Raw genomic sequence first — 21,440 nt, forward strand, 5'->3', positions numbered from 1 at the left:
AACGAGTGGCAACCTGTGAAACTCTAGTGAACTCCTTGCACAATTGAGTTATAAGGCAGAAACTTTGGGCACAATTTGGCCATTTTACCTATACTGGGGTGTACTCACTTTTGTTGTTGCCAGTGGTTTAGAAATAAATGTGTTGAGTTATTTTAAGAGCAAATTTACACTGCTATACAAGCTGTACATTCTGTCATATCTTCAGTAATGTCTCATGATAAATCAGGTCAAGTAGTTTTATTGTCAATACTGTATGACATACAGAGGTTTGAATTTATGTTACCCTCCTTCACACCATTACAAGAACAAAAATATAAATATAAAATAAGGAGACACTAAACATACACTACAACAAGGTCACATATATAGATATATGTAAGACAATATACTAATTACAGATACAGTATAGATAAGATTAAATATTTACAGTACTTACATTTGTGAGAAAGTGTATCTGTAATTTAACTGATACAGTAAACTGGCCAACTCTATTTCCACAGTAAAATAGAAAATACTATAGTTTATAAATAGTAATCACAGAGTAGCATTTATTATGACTACCACAGTAACTACAGTGTATAATATTATAAATAACTGCATATTACAGTACTCACATTTATTGTGATAGATAGCTCAAGTGACTAATTATACTGTATATTGTCAAAAGAAACTACACATTTAAAAGTTAAGAGCTTAATACAAATTAATACTGTGGATTTTATTAACAACACTAATAAATTTTCCTGATTTACTGCATTGTTTCCTGTATTGTATTGTATTTGTGCTAGTTGCTATGTTAACTATCTATGCTAAGCTAATGCTAATGCTTCCACTATAATGCAGGCTTGGGTGGCTAACCATGTAGCTAGCTAAACTTCGTTAGCACGCTAGCTTAGCTAACGAGGCTGGTGTGTTTTTCGAATTGTCCGTTCCACCTTAAATCCACGGGGTATCTGCGGCTCGGTCGCTCAAGCGCCTCAATAGCGCTGCTGCAGCATTTAAGGTGGAACTGATAATTCGAAGCCTAACAACTTCAGCAAAGATATGTAATTTATGATTAGATAATTTACGTTAAAATACGCGTTAATTAGTGATCGTTTAACGTTTAATAATACGCCGTTTAAAGCCATTTTAACCGTATTTTAATACATGTTAACGCTAAAGATAGTTAAGCTAACTAGCTTAGCTAGCTGAATAGAGCTAGTTAGCTGTTTTTTGCGGTTATCTGGTTAAAATTAAGATAAAGCAGCGGGTCTAAAACAGCGCGGGAGGATAAAACACCATTACTGTACTATAAACACAAATTTACACTGATTTAAGATTATTAAACGCGATAAAACTGAAGGTTAGCTAAGCTAAGCTAAGCTACATACCTGCTCCTCCTGCTGCAGCTTCGCGGGGCTGGAGAGAGCTACACCCGCTAACCGGAGCCTCGGATCCGGATTAAGCAGAACCGTATTAATCCCGCCGGTTCAGAACTGGATATTTAACACACTCAAACCGGATTCAACCGAATCTGCTACTGTACCGATTCAGAGAAAAACGACTCGTCGATTGAGGTCAATCGTGCAGCAGCAGCCATGTGTGCGTGTATTACTGTGGTTGGGAGGTGTGTGTGTGTGTGTTGTACTGTGGTTTGTGAGAGTGTGTGTGTGTGTGTGTTCAGTAAAAATGTTAAAGCAGAGGGCCGAGTCTAAGAGGGCCGAGGACAAGAGGGCCGAGTACACACACTTCTAACTAGGGCACTTAGTGCACGATCAACACTGAATACAGCTTGAAGAAATAAGAGATCACTTAAAAATGATGAATTTCTTTGATTTTGCCAAATTGAAAACCTCTGGAATATAATCAAGAGGAAGATGGATGATCACAAGCCATCAAACCAAACTGAACTGCTTGAATTTGTTGCACCAGGAGTAAAGCAGCATAAAGTTATCCAAAAGCAGTGTGTAAGACTGGTGGAGGAGATGATGCCAAGATGTATGAAAAATGATTAAAAACCAGGATTGTTCTACCAAATATTGATTTGATTGACTCTTAAAACTTCATGAATATGAACTTATATGGTCTGAAAGCTCTGCATCTTTTTTTGTTATTTCAGCCATTTCTGAAATAAATGCTCTAAAAGACAATATTTCATTTGGGATTTGGGAAAAATGTCCGTAGTTTATAGAATAAAACAACAATGTTCATTTTACTCAAACATAAACCTATAAATAGCAAAATCAGAGAAACAGATTCAGAAACTGAAGTGGTTTCTTATTTTTTTTCCAGAGAGCTGCATAAACAAAACAAAAATCAGCCAATCGGCGACCACCACATCCCCCTCATCATGTTAAAAAGTAAAATAATGCATGGCAACGACTTATTAAGGAATAGGAATGAGATCCTAAGGCATGACAATGATTTGTTAAGTTTTGGGAACGAAAGCCTAATGCATAGGAATGAGATTATTAAGGTGTGTGTATGAGATAATTAAGTCATGGCCACAACTTATTAAGGTGTGGGAACAAGATAATTAATTCATAGACAAAAAATAAGAAAACTTGCTTTTCTGTAAACTAATGCCCATGAAGATAATCTTTAGTAAGAAAATAGTGAGTGAATTGGTTTCTTTTTATTTTAATCTCTGAATGAATTATGATGAGATTTTGGGACCTCTTGCAGTGAGACCAGTAAAAGACATATAATTCTGATACTAAAAGCTGATTGGGTAAAACGCAGACAGTATGCAGACCTGTTTACCTTCCTTTGGAGTCATATTGTGCAAAACCTCTGAGGGCTGCTTGCTTTGTTAGCTGTGAAACAAAAGGACCTTGTGACCACGTCTTAATGGCTATGATTTAATTAACTTGTTCCCGCACCTTAATGATCTCGTTCCTATACCTTAATTATTTCGTTACCATGCATTAGGTTCTCAGTCCCACGCCTAAGGATCTCATTCCCACACCTTAATATAAGTCGTGGCCACACATTGTTTTATTTTAACATGATGTCACCTAACGGGCTCCGAAACGAAGCATTACTTTTTCATGCATATTAAAGGACAACTAAACTCCCTAATTTTATATGACTCCACCCTCAGCTCAAATAATAAAAATGCTGAAAAATGAAAAAATGTAGTTCGGGAGGGGCACTCGGTGATGTATGGGTTTAGGAGTGGGACAGGAGGGAGAGCTGATTGGGCTGAGCAGTGTACCTCTGACAGCAGTGAGTTGCAGATGGTTGGACGTTAGCAGGGGGCGGGATTGATATACTATTGATAAACTGATTTGCATATTGTGATGTGTACCAAAGTACACGGACACATCACCCATGCCTATAGCACAGCTGAACCTGAGAGGGCGCTGCAGAGGTGGAAATTACCATAATAAAAGCGTTTTTAACGGTTTAGGAAATGTTTGTAAAAAATTAAAGGACAACATTTTAGCTATTAATGAACAAATATGGTTTAGGGTTTAAAGTGCCTCTTTCAGGGTTGTGTCCACATTTTTCAGTGTCTTTTTTGTTTTTGTAATCTACTGCACACATGGGCAGGTGTTACCAAAAGTGTTTTCTTTATTTGTGCGCCATTGTTCAATAGTTTCTCGTAAAATGTCCAACAGGAGCATGATAGGAAATAATCTCTGTAGGAATGTACAAAGAATTCTCAGACTTAAGTGTCAGAGACCGCAATAACACTGCTGATGTGGCCGAATGCAATCAATTCCTTACACCAATGTTCCAAATCTAGTATACAGCCTTCTCAGTACAGTAGAAACAGTTACTCCAACAAAAGCAAGATAAGATCATTTAAATGCCCTTATGCAGAATAAATAATAAATAAATAGGAGTCCCAATACTTTTGTCTATATGAACTAAATAAAAGACCTTGATGTACCATTAGAAAGCTGGTTCTTCAGGTCAGATCCTGGACAGGCATCAGCTGGGTGATTTCCCTGCTCAAACAGGCTAATCTTTTATTGTGTTTAGTTTCGTTATTAGATGTGTTTGAGCAGGGAAATCCAACCAAACTGAGCTCAATGCCAGCCGTCCAGATCGAGCTCTGAATTATCCTCGACCAGCTTTAACCCCTTTAAACCTGTATGTTAGTCCACAGGCCTTTGCGACCTCACAAATGTTCTTCTGGGAGAACGGACAAACATTCCCATAAACACACCCCTAAACCTTGTGGAAAGCCTTTACAGAAGAGTTAAAACTGAAACTGCAACCATATTACACCATATTTATCCCTATAGTTTAGCAATAGGACGTTCCAATTACAACACTGCTGTTGATATTATCAGTTTCATGGACCTAAAACAAAAAGAGATGGTCTCGGTCTGGATCTTCTAAATCATGATCCAGTTCATTTGCAGTGTTAAAAAACACATTTATAGATGGTTTAGACTTATGATTGGCTGTCTTCACTCTTTAAAGGGTCACTAAACCCCCTGATTTTAGCTGACTCCACCCTCAGCTCAAATTTTAAAAAGGAAAAAAAAAATGGGAGGGGTAGTTTGGGTGGGACACTGGGTGATGTATGGGTTTAGGGGCTGGGCAGAAGGGAGCAGTGTTCCTCTGATAGCAGTACGATGCAGATGGGGGGTGGATGTAATTGGGGGGAGGGGTATTATTGATTCACATATTGTGATTAACGTGTACCAAGGTAGACGGCACATCATCCTTGCCTATAGCACAGTTGAACCTGAGAGGACTCTGCAAAGGCAGAAATGACAACAATAAAAGCTTTTTTAAAAGTTAAAGCAGCACTAGGATTTTCTTGATTTTTGATCCTTTTAAAGAAGTAAAATTACAGCTTGAAACTCACTGCAGCGCTGCATTGAGGTGTAATAGGAGGAATAGCGGTGCTCTCTGAGCTCAAACCAGACTCTGTAAGTTTTCCGAGGCGGCCGCGACCAACGCTCGCAAGAACTGCGACCTGCTTTCCGACCTTTAATTCTAACAGTTCTACAAGGACTACTGGTTCATTCTTTACAAACTAACATACAGACACTCTGGCAGAAGCTGGAAAGAGACCGAATATGTCTGTGAAATCCAGAAAACAAGAAAGAGAAACTAATCCGCCTGAAACATTTATTACACTCTACAACTGTAGGGGGAGCCCACAAGCACAAAATCTCAATCCTACCTAGTGGAGCTCTAAGGAAAGGTTTATACAATTTTAAGCAGGACTTGTGTGTGTGTTTCACAAATTCAAAGGAACACATTTCAGCTATTACTGAAAAAAAATGTGCCTCTTTTAACAGCAGAAAAAAAGGAAAAACGATTCCCCTGTCTGTGCAGAAACATCATGCAGAAGTACGAGTACAACAGATTACAGTGCTGGTGATTCTGTATCTACTGTAACTGTAGATTAATTACAGAGCAGTATGGGTACAACAGATTACGGTGCTGGTGATTCTGTATCTACTGTAACTGTAGATTAATTACAGAGCATTATGGGTACAACAGATTACGGTGCTGGTGATTCTGTATCTACTGTAACTGTAGATTAATTACAGAGCAGTATGGGTACAACAGATTACGGTGCTGGTGATTCTGTATCTATTGTAACTGTACATTAACCCTGTTACACTTATTCTACCATGCTGGAACATGCCTCCACTGGAAGAACATTAGATTCTGGCAGAACATAGAGTTGGAACTGAACAAGCAGTACACTTTAACAGACACTGGTGCATCTTAAAGTAAGTGTAGCTCAGACTGCAGAACTGAGTTTTTTCTCAGAATCATGTGAGCTATAGTTAGCAGATTTCAGAGAATGGGCTGCTCTGCTGGTAAGAGGTGTAACTGTGAAGCTTTATAAATACAGGAATGAGTTGAGTAGTGTTATCTCTGTGTTGTGGCGAGTGTATGGGGGAGTGTGTGAGCGAGTGTGTGAGGGAGTGTGTGAGGGAGTTGATGCACCCTGCTGTTTCCGGTGGGCCTCTGAGCCCTGCAGTGACACTGATACACACTCTAGTTTAAGCACCTGTTCGGGCGTCTTCACTGACACAGAATCAGTGTCTGGAGACTCTGAAATGAGGCTGTATAACAACAGAGAATACCTGCTGTACCACTGAAGATCAGGGATAAAATGCTAAACAAGAAACATGTAAAACTATGCTGGATATCATACCAACCACCTAGCAACACCCCACAACCACCTATAGCTTCCACCTTGGATACAATAGTGACGACCTATCAACACCATAGCAACCACCAATAGTAGTTACTACGATTGTAACCAAAGTGGAAGCCTTACAAAATAATTGCTGAGTAGTTGCTGTGGTGTTGCTAGGTGGTTGATATGATATCCGGCGTAGTTTTATTTGTTTCTTGTTAAGCATTTTATCACTGATCTTCAAGTGCAGTCGCAAAGACCATCGAAAATGTTGTAATGAAACTGGCCCTCATCAGGACTGCCTTAATGAGAAACATATAAAACTCCACTGGATATCATACCAACCACCTGGCAACACCAAAGCAACCACCTACAGATTTTTTTTTCAAAAGAGCATATACAGTAGCTTCCATCTTGGAGACAATGGTGACTACTATAGGTGCTTGCTATAGTGTTGATAGGTAGTCACCACTGTATCTAAGGTGGAAGCTAGTGTATATGCTGTTGGTGGTAGGTGGTTGCTATGGTCTTACTGTAAAACCCAATAAGTTACTTAAACTCAAAGGTTTTGTTGTAACCAATTACCTAAGAAATTTTAAGTTAATGTAATATACAAGCCATCAAGTGGCATAAAGTTATCCAAAAGCAGCGTGTAAGACTGGTGGAGGAGAATATAATGCCAAGATGAATGAAAACTGTGATTAAAAACCAGGGTTATTCCACCAAATATTGATTTCTGAACTCTTAAAACTTGTTTTCTTTGCAAGGGGATGAGGGGACACAACCAGTATGCAAATAAATTGTGCCAGAAGCCAATAGAAAAGAAGCTGCCAATGGCAACAGACTAAACACAGTATGTATAAGCTGATTAATTAGAATGTATATATGGTCACAAATGTGTGACCATAAAACAGGCTTAATTTATTTGACTTCAGACAAATAGTGGGTTTACAGTCACTATTATTATGTATCCAAGTTGGAAGCTACTGTACGTATATGCTGTTACGAAATAATTGCTATAGGTGGTTGCTGTGGTGTTGTGAGGTGGTTGGTATGATATCTAACGTAGTTTTATATGAACTTGAAAGTACCCTCAAGTGCAGTCGCAAAGACCATCAAAAAGGTTATGATGATGGAACTGGCCCTCATCAGGACCACCCCAGGAAATTAAGAGCTAGAGTTTCCTCTGTTGTACAGGATAAGTTAATCAGAGTTATCAGCATCAGAAACCACAAGTTAACAAACAGCTCTTCAGATAAGAGTATCTAAATGCTTCTTCACAGAGTATTTTAGTTTGTTTTTAACACTTTTAAGTTACTACATGATTCCTTATGTGTTGCATCTTAATCTGAATGTGAGACCAGGATAATCTGCTACCTGGGAAAGTAACTGATCTGAGACCCTTGGCCTGTCATCTAACCAGAGGTGGAATGTAACTAATTACATTTACTCACGTTACTGTAATTAAGTAGATTTTATGAGTAATTTGTCATTTTTGAAGTTGTTTATAAAATAGGTAATTTTACTTTTACTCAAGTTCATTTTGACACAAGGAATTGACTTCGCTACATTGGAAAATTCCCCGTTACTGAGTAAAAAATGAAATTCTGGGAAAAAAAACAAATTGTCTGATTGAAAAAAAAAAGAGTTTTGTTCTCCATGGCAGCGCAGCTGAACTTCTCCATGCAGTGTTTATTACGGTTAGCAGGAGAGACACTGTGTGAATCAGCAGTGCAGGCGTTATGCTACCTATCGATATGTGCTACTTTACTTTTACCTCACTGCACATGCACTGACCAACATTTGTTTTGTATGTTTTTATGTTTTTTATGATAATTCCTAAGGTTTTTATTAGGAACATCTGCTTGAATGTTTAAAAAACATGTAAATAGCAGGTAAAGCACAGCAATGGCAAGTTAAAAAATAATAATGAACTGTAAAACTATAAAAATACAGTTTATAGTCACATATATGACCATAACTTTTTAACTTTTTAACAGTAAAGAAGAAAAATGGATCATAGAAACCTATACCAGTTTTTCTTGAAAATGTTTTATGGGGTGGTCTGAACAAATACTGCCTGAAAGATCCAAATTATTTAATGTATTAATTATTTAATTTATGATTTGTATTTTTTTACATCAAATATTTAAAAGTAACTATGTAACTTACTCAAAGTAAATTTTAAATTGAGTACTTTTTTACTTTTACTCGAGTAGATTTTTAGATGGGTAATTTTACTTTTAGTCGAGTAGATTTTTAGATGTGTACTTTTACTTTTACTCAAGTAGATTTTTAGATGAGTACTTTTTTACTTTTACTCGAGTAGATTTTTAAATTGAGTACTTTTTTACTTTTACTCGAGTAGATTTTTAGATGGGTACTTTTACTTTTACTCGAGTAGATTTTTAGATGGGTACTTTTACTTTTACTCGAGTAGAGTTTTAGATGGGTACATTTACTTTTACTCGAGTAGATTTTTGGATGTGTACTTTTACTTTTACCCGAGTAGATTTTTAGATGGGTACTTTTACTTTTACCCGAGTAGATTTTTAGATGGGTACTTTTACTTTTACTCGAGTAGATTTTTAGCAAAGTACTTTTACTTAACTACAATTTTTCTGTACTTTTTCCACCGCTGATCCTGACAGACAGATTAAAGACTGCTGATACTCTACTCTGAGTAAATCATCAGGCAGTAAGAGTTATTATTACCCTCAGATCTCAGATCAGATACTTCCTTTTTCTTTATTTCTGTAAATCAGCGGTGGGTTATTTATAAATATGTAATGCTGTGTATACGGGGAGAGCTGCAGGAAGTGGTTAGTGGTGTGAAGTACTCTATAAATAATATATAGGCCTCCCTACTCAATAAGCAACGTCAGAAACCCAGAGTTTCCACTATTTCAGCTCAGACTTTACTAGTTTATGTAGAGCTGAATAATAATATATAATATAAATATACATCATCAATACCATTCAACATTATGAGCTTCTTATGACTATGGCAGGTAAATCCTGCCAAAATAAAACACTACAATGGAAATGCTAAAAAATTAAAACGCTAAGATAAAAATGCAAATATCGTTTTGCACTTTCTTTTTACAAACGTGTGAAAATATTAAAACAAAATTCTTAAAAGTAGCCCCGTCTACTGTTAAGTTACATTTATTTGCATGCTGATGTAAAGTTTTGAACGGGAAAAAAAAATTGGGAAATAAAGAGCCTGTCACCAGCAGATAGCGCTAATCTTACTTAGCATTTGCTTTTGTACTTGGACACTTAAAGCACCGTCCACGCCAAACACTGAATCACAACCTATCACCTTGCCAATCACCAGCATGCAAATGAATGTAACAGTAGGCGGGGCTACTAGGAGAATTTTGTCATAAGTCTAAAACAACATTTGCATTTTTATTTTAGCATTTTCATTTTAAGTTTTATTTTTGGTAGGATTTACCTCCTAAAAATTTTTTACTTTTTTTTTTTTTATTTTTATTTTTTATTTTTTTTTTTTTTCCCATTTTCTTCCCAATTTACACGGCCAATTACCCAACCCACTCATTAGGTTACCTCCTAAAATTATAAGGAGGTCATAATGTTGAGTGGTAATGGTGTATATTCATTTTAATTCTGTCAGCCTATTGCAAGGACTAATAAAAATGTTACCATTTCATTTTGATTTTGGTTTCGACATTTATTTTGCAGCTCATCAAGAAAAGGCAATTTTTTCATTTTATATTTGACTGTAAAATACTGTATGGTAATATAAAAAAAAGAAATGACTAAAATCCTTTTTAATTAAAATTTTATTTTTGTCACATATTACTCTTGCTCAAGTGAAAAGTTAATCGCAAATGAAGTGATTTGATTTGATTCTAATTTTGCCATAGTATTTTCACACAAAATGGTTTTTGCATTTTTATACTAGCAGTTCTGCACTACGGTGATCAATAAAAAAGCGTGGGATAATCTGCTTTTAGCTACAGAGCAGCAGTGAAACGTTGAAGCTCAGCTCGCTGGGATTACTGAACCATTTTAAACTTTTAGTCTCTAATCACCATCAGAAAGCCTGTAACTGTTTTAAACGAGTTTTTATAAATTAGTTTATCTTTTTCTTAAAATTTTAATTTTTAATTTGTTAAGTTTTTAGTTCTTTTCATTTTACCTTAATTTTTCTATTATTATCTGTTTCTTCATTTTATATTTTATAAATTATTTACTTTTTATGCGTCAATTTTTCTTTTATGGTCTTTTTAGAATTTCCTATTTTCCAGTTTCTGAATCAGTTTCTCTGATTTTGTTATTTATAGGTTTATGTTTGAGTAAAATGAACATTGTTGTTTTATTCTATAAACTACAGACAACATTTCTCCCAAATTCCAAATAAAAATATTGTCATTTAGAGCATTTATTTACAGAAAATGAGAAAATGACTGAAATTTCAGACCTCAAATAATGTAAAGAAAACAAGTTCATATTCATAAAGTTTTAAGAGTTCAGACATCAATATTTAGTGGAATAACCCTGGTTGGTTTTTAATCACAGTTTTCATGCATCTTGGCATCATGTTCTCCTCCACCAGTCTTACACACTGCTTTTGGATAACTTTATGCTGCTTTACTCCTGGTGCAAAAATTCAAGCAGTTCAGTTTGGTGGTTTGATGGTTTGTGATCATCCATCTTCTTCTTGATTTTATTCCAGAGGTTTTTAATTTAGTAAAATCAAAGAATCTCCTCATTTTTAAGTGCTCTCTTATTTTATATTTCCAGAGCTGTATATTATTATTATATTATATTATATTATATTATATTATTATATATTATATTATATTATATTATATTATATTATTATAATTATCTATTCATCTATAATAAATATTGATTTAACAGTGTTTAAAAACTCCAGAAGCACTGCTGTATCTGATGTGTCTTAGCTTGAAACAGTTTAAAATAACAGTGTTATGAAAGGCAAGTGATGCCATGGCACGTGTTCACCTGTTTACTGTGTAAAATTATGAATATTCTTATTTTTAGACACAATTGAGTATTACTACAGCATGTTGCGTTATATCTAAAACTAAATAATAAAAAATACTGTAAAATACAAAGAAAAATGCACCCATAAAGTCATTGCTGGTGATAAAATGTTTAAATCCTTTAATCTGTTTCTAAAATAGCGGTAAAATGTAGGTAAAATTAGGTGTAAAAAACTTGCTAAAACACACCACAATAATGCAATCTAAATCATGTGCACCCCCACACACAAACGTTAAAAATGCTTCTAATGCCACTACAACATACTTTTGAACAGGAAAACACCTTAACCCTGCAAAAAACAAGCTAAGAATTGAGGTGAAGGGAAGGGAAGGTAAACATACAGTTAAAGATTAAAACTTGAGTAAATTCCTCCTGTGTTTTTAGTCTGGTGGAGGGAAGTTCTAAACACAGAGAGAGGATTTACAGACAGTCGGGATCAATATCCACAGCCTACTGCATAAAAAATGACCTTCAGTTACAGGATGTTTTCTCTTTCCTCTTTATCTCAACCCTCCTACTGTCTCCCGCTCAAATACCACCCCTTTACCATCTTCACTTCCTTCCATAAAATTCAGTTTTTAAAACATTTTCTTTAAATTTATCTAAAAATCATTACCAAACTATCTATACACACACACACACACACACACACTCACACACACACACACACACACACACACACACACACACACACACACACACACACACACACACACAGACTCACACACACACACACACACACACACACACACACACACACACACACACACACGGGAAATGCGGGTCTGAGGAAGTAATTATGTAGATGTGTGTAACTGATTCACCAGAGAGAGAGAGGGAGTAATAGTGAAGTGGATGATTTATATCTTGTCATTGTAGATAAATTGTAAACACACTGCAGAAAAAACAGCCTCAGACAAACTGAAATACAGCTGCTCAGATTTACTGTAATGCTATACTATACTATACTACACTATACTATACTATATTATACTATACTACACTATACTATACTATATTATACTATACTACACTATACTATACTATATTATACTATACTACACTATACTATACTATATTATACTATACTACACTATACTATACTATATTATACTATACTACACTATACTATATTATACTATACTACACTATACTATACTATACTATACTATACTACACTATACTATATTATACTATACTACACTATACTATACTATATTATACTATACTACACTATACTATATTATACTATACTACACTATACTATACTATACTATACTACACTATACTATATTATACTATACTACACTATACTATACTATACTATACTATACTACACTATACTATATTATACTATACTACACTATACTATACTATATTATACTATACTACACTATACTATATTATACTATACTACACTATACTATATTATACTATACTACACTATACTATATTATACTATACTACACTATACTATATTATACTATACTACACTATACTATATTATACTATACTACACTATACTATACTATACTATACTATACTACACTATACTATATTATACTATACTACACTATACTATACTATATTATACTATACTACACTATACTATACTACACTATACTATATTATACTACACTACACTATACTATACTATATTATACTATACTACACTACACTATACTATACTACACTATACTATACTATATTATACTATACTACACTATACTATACTATATTATACTATACTACACTATACTATACTATATTATACTATACTACACTATACTATATTATACTATACTACACTATATTATACTATACTACACTATACTATATTATATTATACTATACTACACTATACTATACTATATTATACTATACTATATTATACTATACTACACTATACTATACTATATTATACTATACTACACTATACTATATTATACTATACTACACTATACTATACTATACTACACTATACTACACTATATTATACTATACTACACTATACTATACTATATTATACTATACTACACTATACTATACTATATTATACTATACTACACTATACTATATTATACTACACTATACTATACTATACTATATTATGCTATACTACACTATACTATACTATATTATACTATACTATACTACACTATACTACTATACTATACTACACTATACTACTATACTATACTATATTATACTATACTATACTACATTATACTATACTGTACTATATTATACTATACTACACTATACTATATTATACTATACTACACTATACTATATTATACTACACTATACTATACTATACTATATTATGCTATACTACACTATACTATACTATATTATACTATACTATACTACACTATACTACTATACTATACTACACTATACTACTATACTATACTACTATACTATACTACTATACTATACTATACTAAAGCAGCTGTGTTTCTCCAGTTTTATAATTGTGATTAAATATAAAATATATTGTGTTTTTAGAGATAATACTACTATTAGCCTTAAACTTCTTAACACTAATGATACTGTTACTACTACTAGTAAAAGTATTGCTAATACTACTACTACTACTACTGCTACTACTGCTACTACTAGTATTACTTATACTAATATTACTATTAATACTAATACTACCACTACTACTATTCATTCTACTACTACTGCTACTACTACTAATACTAATATTACTATTAATACTACTAATACTACTTCTACTGATATTACTAATACTAATTTTACTAATAATACTACTACTTCTGCTAGTGCTACTACTACTAATACTAGTATCACTACTACTGCTACTACTACTATTACTTATACTAATATTACTATTAATACTAATACTACTACTACTACTATTCATTCTACTACTACTGCTACTACTAATAATACTAATATTACTATTAATATTAATACTACTAATACTACTTCTACTGATATTACTAATACTAATTTTACTAATAATAATATTACTTCTGCTAGTGCTACTACTACTAATACTAGTATCACTACTACTGCTACTACTACTATTACTTATACTAATATTACTATTAATACTAATACTACTAATACTACTTCTACTGATATTACTAATACTAATATTACTATTAATACTACTGCTACTACTACTATTACTTATACTAATATTACTATTAATACTAATACTACTTCTACTGATATTACTAATACTAATATTACTATTAATACTACTGCTACTACTAATATTACTTATACTAATGTTACTATTAATACTACTGCTACTACTAATATTACTTATACTAATATTACTATTAATACTACTGCTATTACTACTAGAACTACTACTACTGCTACTACTACCATTACTACTACTACTGCTATTACTAGTACAATTAATCATAATATTGCTAGTACTACTAATACTACTACTAATAATAGTAATAATACTATTATTATTGTTACTACTATTGCTTCTACTACTAATATTACTACTCTCCTACTTACATTAAATTAATACTGCTACTTACTACTACTACTACTACTAGTACTACTACTACTGCTATTACTAGTACTACTACTTGTACTATTGCTAATACTAATATTACTACTACCACTGCTACTACTAATAATAATACTAGTATTACTATTGTTACTAATATTGCTTCTACTATTACTACTACTATTACTACTATTACTTGTACTACTACTACTACAACTACTACTACTATTACTACTCCCCATACTATTGCTACTACTACTAATACTACAACTAATACTAATATTACTATTGTTACTAATATTGCTTCTACTACTATTACTAGTATTACTACTGCTACTACTACTATTACTACTACTTCTATGAGTATTATTATTGTTACTACTACTACATCTATTATTACTACTATTACTTGTACTACTACTACTACTACCCATACTATTGCTACTACTACTAATACTACAACTAATACTAATATTACTATTGTTACTAATATTGCTTCTACTACTATTACTACTGCTACTAGTACTATTACTACTACTTCTGAGTATTATTGTTCCTACTACTACATTTATTACTACTACTATTACTACTATTACTTGTACTACTACTATTACTACTACTCATACTAATATTACTACTACTACTACTACTAATAATAATAGTATTACTACTACTACTACTACTTCTATGAGTATTATTATTCTTACTACTACTACATCTATTACTACTACTATTATTAAAACTGCTGTATTAACTGTTGCTAGTTATACTGTATACTAATACTAGTATAATAGTAATACTTTATACAAGTTCGCCGATGATACAACCGTGCTGGGTCTCATCACCAAAGGCGACGAGTCAGCATACAGAGAGGAGGTGCAGCGGCTGACAGACTGGTGTACAGTCAACAACCTTCACCTGAATGTGGACAAGACAAAGGAAATGGTTGTTGACTTCAGGAGAGCACAACACACCCACTCTCCACTCAACATCGACGGGTCCTCTGTGGAGATTGTTAAGAGCACCAAGTTCCTTGGTGTCCACTTAGCAGATAACCTCACCTGGACCCTGAACACCAGCTCTACAGCCAAGAAAGCCCAGCAGCGTCTCTACTTCCTCCGGAAGCTGAGAAAGGCCCGTCTCCCTCCACCCATCCTCACACTCTTCTATAGAGGGACCATTGAGAGCATCCTGAGCAGCTGCATCACTGCCTGGTTTGGGACCTGCACCGTCTCTGACCGCAAGACCCTCCAGTGTATTGTGAGGACAGCTGAGAGGATCATCGGCGTCTCTCTCCCCTCCATCACGGACATTTACACCACCCACAGCATCCGCAAAGCAACCAGCATTGTGAATGACCCCACTCATCCCTCACACGAACTATTCTCCCTCTTGCCTTCGGGAAGAAGGTACCGCAGCATCCGGTCCAGCACGACCAGATTCTGCAACAGCTTCTACCCCCAAGCCATCAGACTCCTCAACTGCAGAGAATGAACTGATGGTTTTTCTGTACATGCACACACACTCTTACCCCACTTACCCCAGAAAATGGAAAGCACTAAAAACCCTACTACCTCACTGGACTCTATTGCACACTGTGTAATAGAGGTAATTACTACCTCACTGGACTCTATTGCACACTGTGTAATAGAGGTAATTACTACCTCACTGGTCTTTTTTGCACACTGCGAAATTTGCACACTGTCTTGTTATTTATTATTCTTTGTCTGTATTGTGTTGTATTGTCTGTCTGCACTTTTGTACTGTTGCACTATTGTTCTGTCTACACTGTGTTTATGTGCACCATGGTCCTTGGAGGAACGTTGTTTCGTTTCATTGTGTACTCTGTATATAGCTGAAATGACAATAAAAAACACTTTGACTTTGACTTTACTATAAGTAATACTAGTAATACTGCTGATGGTTATGCTACTAGTACAGGTTTTAGGATTTTCACCTGATCTGAATCTGATCTTTTCTGAATGATTTTTGAAAGCAAAAGATAAAACCATAAACCCCTGGAATTTTCCCATGAATTCAACTTTTTCATCCATAAAAAACATAATTTTTTCACTTCTTTCCTGTCCTTCACTTTAGAGAGAAGACAGTGGGACTGGTACCGGATGATCTCAGTAACATCAGAGTACAGATAAATACACCTGGTTTAAAAAAAAATGCTTTTTTGTCCTTGCTGCTATTTCTGCTACTATTACTACTGTATACAGATGATCAGTGATAAAGAGTGTGAGCTCAGGCCTGCATGTTCCTCACCAACACACAACTCAACACGCTTCAAATCATCACTACATTGTGCTACACCATCAAAATGTGCAGATCTATGATCACAGCTGATTTATCTACATGTTTTAAGCCTAAATATCTCGATTTCTTTTATTTAAATAGAATTAAAACACAGAATCAGACGTCTTACCTCCAGACTGCTGCAGCGCGGGAAAGAAAATGAAAGTGAAAGAGAACTGAGCGCAGGATTCAAAACACTTCCTGACCTGAAGAATAGAAACACAAAACACAGCTTTTACTCCAGAACTTCTTCTGAAATCAAGAGTATTAAATTGTCTGAATGAAGCTTCATGTGTTTGTTATAATGTCCTTAAAACCTGAGAATCATGTTGTCTGAACATAAATACAGGATGTAAATGAGTGGATATGAGGAATTTGAATGAATGCAAATCTAACGCGTAAACATATAAACTGCTGTGGATCTAATACAGTAACAATAGAGCAGGCAACAGACAAACACACACACACAATATACAGTTACAATCACAAATACAGTGGCTTGCAAAGGTATTCATACCCCCTTGAACTTTTGTAAATGTATTTTATTGAGATTTTAAGTGATGGACCAACACAAAATAGCTAGTAATTGTGAAGTGAAACGAAAATGATACATAGATTTTAAAAATGAATCAAATAAAAATCTGAAAAATGTGATGTGCGAAATTATTCAGCCCCTTTTTCTCTAAATGCAACCAATTGCATTCAGAAGTTGCCTGATGATGCTAATGACTAAAAAGAGCCCACCTGTGCGTAATCTAATCTCTAATCTCAGTACAAATACAGCTGCTCTCTGACGGCCTCAGAGGCTGGTTAAGAGAATATTGGGGAGTAAAAACAGCATCATGTCCATCAAGTCCAAAAGACACACCAGACAGGTCAGGAATAAGGTTGTGGAAAAGCAGTGTAAATCAGGCTTAGGCTATGAAAAGATTTTCAATCTGTTCCACAGTCCATTATCCGGAAATGAAAAGAGTACGGCACAACTGAAACCCTACCAAGACAAGACCATCCACCTAAACTTACAGGCTAAACAAGGAGAGCACTGATCAGAGATGCAGCCAAAAGTCCCATGGTGACTCTGGATGAAATGCAGAGATCCACAGCTCACTAAAGGCTCACTAATAGCTGCACAAATGTGGTCTTTATGGAAGAGTGGCAGGAAGAAAACCATTAATAAAGAAAACCATAAAAAGTCCCATTTGCAGTTTGTAGCTAAAAGCCATGTTGGGGATACAGCTAACATGTGGAACAAGGTGAGACCAAAATTTAAACACACCATCCCAACTGTGAAACATGGTGGTGGCAGCATCATGCTCTGGGGCCGGGACAGGAAGCTGGTCAGAGGTGATGGGTGGAAGATGGATGGAGATAAATAAATATAGAACAATCCTGGTACAAAACCTGTTGGAGTCTGTAAAGACTTGAGACTGGGAAGGAGATTCACCTTCCAGCAGGACAATGACCCTAAAGATAAAGCCAAAGCTACAATGGAAAGTTTCAAAACAAAACATATTCATGTGTTAGAATGGCCAAGTCAAAGTCCTAAAGACTTAAACCCAATCGAAAACCTGTGTTAAAGCTTTAGCTGTTTTGCAAAGAAGAATGGGCAAAAATTTCAGTCACAAGATGTGCAAAGATGGAGGTGGAGGTGGAGACATACCCTAAAAGACATGCAGATGTAATCGCAGCAAAAGGTGGCGCTACTAAGTATTAATGCAAGGGGGCCGAATAATATTGCACACCCCACTTTTCAGTTTTTTATTTCCAACTGTGCTCTCTCAGGGCTCCGGGAGCTGATGGCAAGCTGCATGACCAGGATTCGAACCAGTGATCTCCTAATCACAGTAGCAGCGCTTTAGTCCGCTGGACCACTCAGAGCCCACCTGAAACATTATTAATAACAGGATAGGATCAGGATAGCTGGGTTTAACGGTAGATTAGAGTGTTAGATGAGAATGAATGAACTCTCGTCACTCTGAGAGCTGCTGTATAGAGGAAGTCCGGAGTTTTTTCCACTGAGGTTTACTGATTTTCTGGTGAAGAGGAAACATCGGCTCATCAGCCCCCACAGCCTGACTTACACACCCCGCTTTAATAGGCAAATTAACCCCCTTCACCAGTACAGATCATTTGACTTTTATTTGTGTTCTCAAACTGACAGACTAAACACACAGAATTAATAATCAGATCAATAATTAACAATAATCACATTACCATAACTCCACATTACCAATGATTTCAGTTAACAGATACGAGACCACAGAGCGGACCAGGAAATAAAATCTCTACATTAAGACTTTAAAACCAAGTTTGCATTTAGGCATCAACTGGAGCATGACAAGTTATAAAATATGAACTTTTTCACGTTATTTAGAATTATTTTAATAGTTTGTTGATGTTAAGTACATTAAATGGCATGGTATGAATGACAGTATCATCATTATTATTTTAATTATAAAAGTAGTAGAAGTTGTACTAGTAGTAATAGACTTAAGAGTAGTAACTGTAGTAATAGTAATTACTAAGTTGTGGTAGTAGTAGTAGTAGTAGTATTGGACATAGAAATAGTAGTAGAAGTAGTAGTAGTAATAGAAGTTGCAGTAGTGCAATTAGTAGTAGTAGTGGTATTGGAAATAGAAGTAGTAGAAAAAGCAGTAGTAGTAATATAAGTAGAAGTAGTAGTAGAAGTGGTAATAGAAGTTGTAGTAGTACTAGTAGTGCTATTAGTAATAGTAGTATTAGTAGTAGTGGAAATAGTAGCAGTAGTAATTGTAGAAGTAGTGGTAGAAGTAAGAGTAGAAGATGCAGTAGTATTAATAGAAGTAGTAGTTGTAGTAGTAATAGAAGTTGTAGTAGTGCAATTAATAAAAGTAGTAGTAGTCGTAGTATTATTGGAAATAGAAGAAGTAGTAGTAATAATAGATGTAGTAGTAGAAGTAGTAGTAAAATAGAAGAAGTAGTAAAAGTAGTAGTAATATTAAAAGTAGTAGTAGAAGTAAGAGTAGAAGTTGTAGTAGACGTCATAGAAGTATTAGTGGTAATAATAGAAATAAGGGTAGAAATTGTAAAAGATGTAGTAGTAGTAATAGTTGCAGTACTAGAAGTAGTAGTAGTGAGAGTAGAAGTAGTAGTAGTAGTAGTTTTACTAGTAGTGGTAGTAGAAACATCAGTACAAATAGTAATAGTAGGAACAGTATACATTAGTAAGCTTTAAGAAAATCATATAAACTGTTTGGCAAGAGGCTAGTAGCATTACACGTCAGCAACCACCTGTGATATCACATCAACCACCAAACATCACATTAACACCACAACAAACCACTATATTAGCTAACTTCTAGTAGCTTTAATTAACAAGCCAGTGGTTAGTTGTTATTGGGTTATTCTGCTTTATTATCCTGCTCTCAGCTACCTCTCTGTATATCAATAACACTTTATTCTTTATTAAATGTGATGGTTCTACACATACATGCCAAAAGTCATGAGACATGATACTAGTTCCTATAAAAGGTTTCTCTGATTTTGCTATTTATAGGTTTATGTTTGAGTAAAATTAACATTTTGGTTTTATTCTATAAACTACAGACAACATTTCTCCCAAATTCCTAATAAAAATATTGTAATTTAGAGCATTTATTTACAGAAAATGTAAATTGCAGAAATGGCTGAAACAATAAAAAAGATGCAGAGCTTTCAGACCTCAAATAATGCAAAGAAAACAAGTTCATATTCATTTTAAGAGTTTTAAGAGTTCAGAAATCAGTATTTGGTGGAATAACAGTTTTCATACATCTTGGCATCATGTTCTCCTCCACCAGTCTTACACACTGCTTTTGGATAACTTTATGCTGCTTTACTCTTGGTGCAAAAATTCAAGCAGTTCAGTTTGGTTTGATGGCTTGTGATCATCCATCTTCCTCTTGATTATATTCCAGAGGTTTTAAATTTGGTAAAATCAAAGAAACTCATCATTTTTAAACCGTCTCTAGTTTTTTCCAGAGCTGTATATATACTATATATAGTAGAATGTGGTTTTATATGAACACAGTCACACTCAGACGAGCTGGATCCCTGTTGGGAGACTGAGGGGCAGTTAATCTGCTAACGACCGCAGCCACGACAACATCACAACAAACACCACGCTCCAAAAGGGTCCGAGCCGAGTTCCAGCAGAACACCGGCCGCCAAACCCAGCGTGTAAATCCTCTGACCTTTAGAGGTGAAAAGGTCCGAGTAAAAATGAGGATATGATGGAAACAGCAGATCAGACCAGTCCTCTACAAACATCACACTGAGAGAACAGCCAGAAACAATCCACATTTAACCACACACCAGCTGCTCATACACCCTTCAGCTAGTGCTGATTAACAGGGTTAACCCTTGTGTGGTGTTCATATTTTTGTTACTCGTTTACTTTGTTACTTGTATTTAATTCAGCAAAATTAAGCAATTTTACATTAAAATGCTTTACACATGCTTGCTTCA

At 34.7% G+C, this 21,440-nt stretch overlaps 2 protein-coding genes across 4 annotated transcripts in view; one reads left to right on the forward strand and one right to left on the reverse strand.

Annotated features, from left to right (window-relative positions):
- thrap3b (thyroid hormone receptor associated protein 3b) overlaps window positions 1-17,162 on the reverse strand; it is a 48,742-nt gene extending 31,580 nt beyond the window's left edge. For 2 of the 3 annotated variants that reach the window (XR_007429931.1, XR_007429930.1), the window contains exon 1: window positions 1,374-1,633. The gene's annotated coding sequence lies outside the window, so the exon portion shown is untranslated. Of the gene's footprint in view, window positions 1-1,373; window positions 1,634-17,085 lie in introns of those variants that run through there. The other variant, XM_022666475.2, reaches the window with a different exon arrangement.
- Window positions 1-21,440, forward strand: part of LOC125789910 (protein eva-1 homolog B-like) — a 361,643-nt gene that overhangs the window by 46,848 nt on the left and 293,355 nt on the right. The window lies entirely within an intron of this gene.

Source organism: Astyanax mexicanus, unplaced genomic scaffold (genome assembly GCF_023375975.1).
Source record: "Astyanax mexicanus isolate ESR-SI-001 unplaced genomic scaffold, AstMex3_surface scaffold_32, whole genome shotgun sequence".
NCBI lineage: Eukaryota > Metazoa > Chordata > Actinopteri > Characiformes > Acestrorhamphidae > Astyanax > Astyanax mexicanus.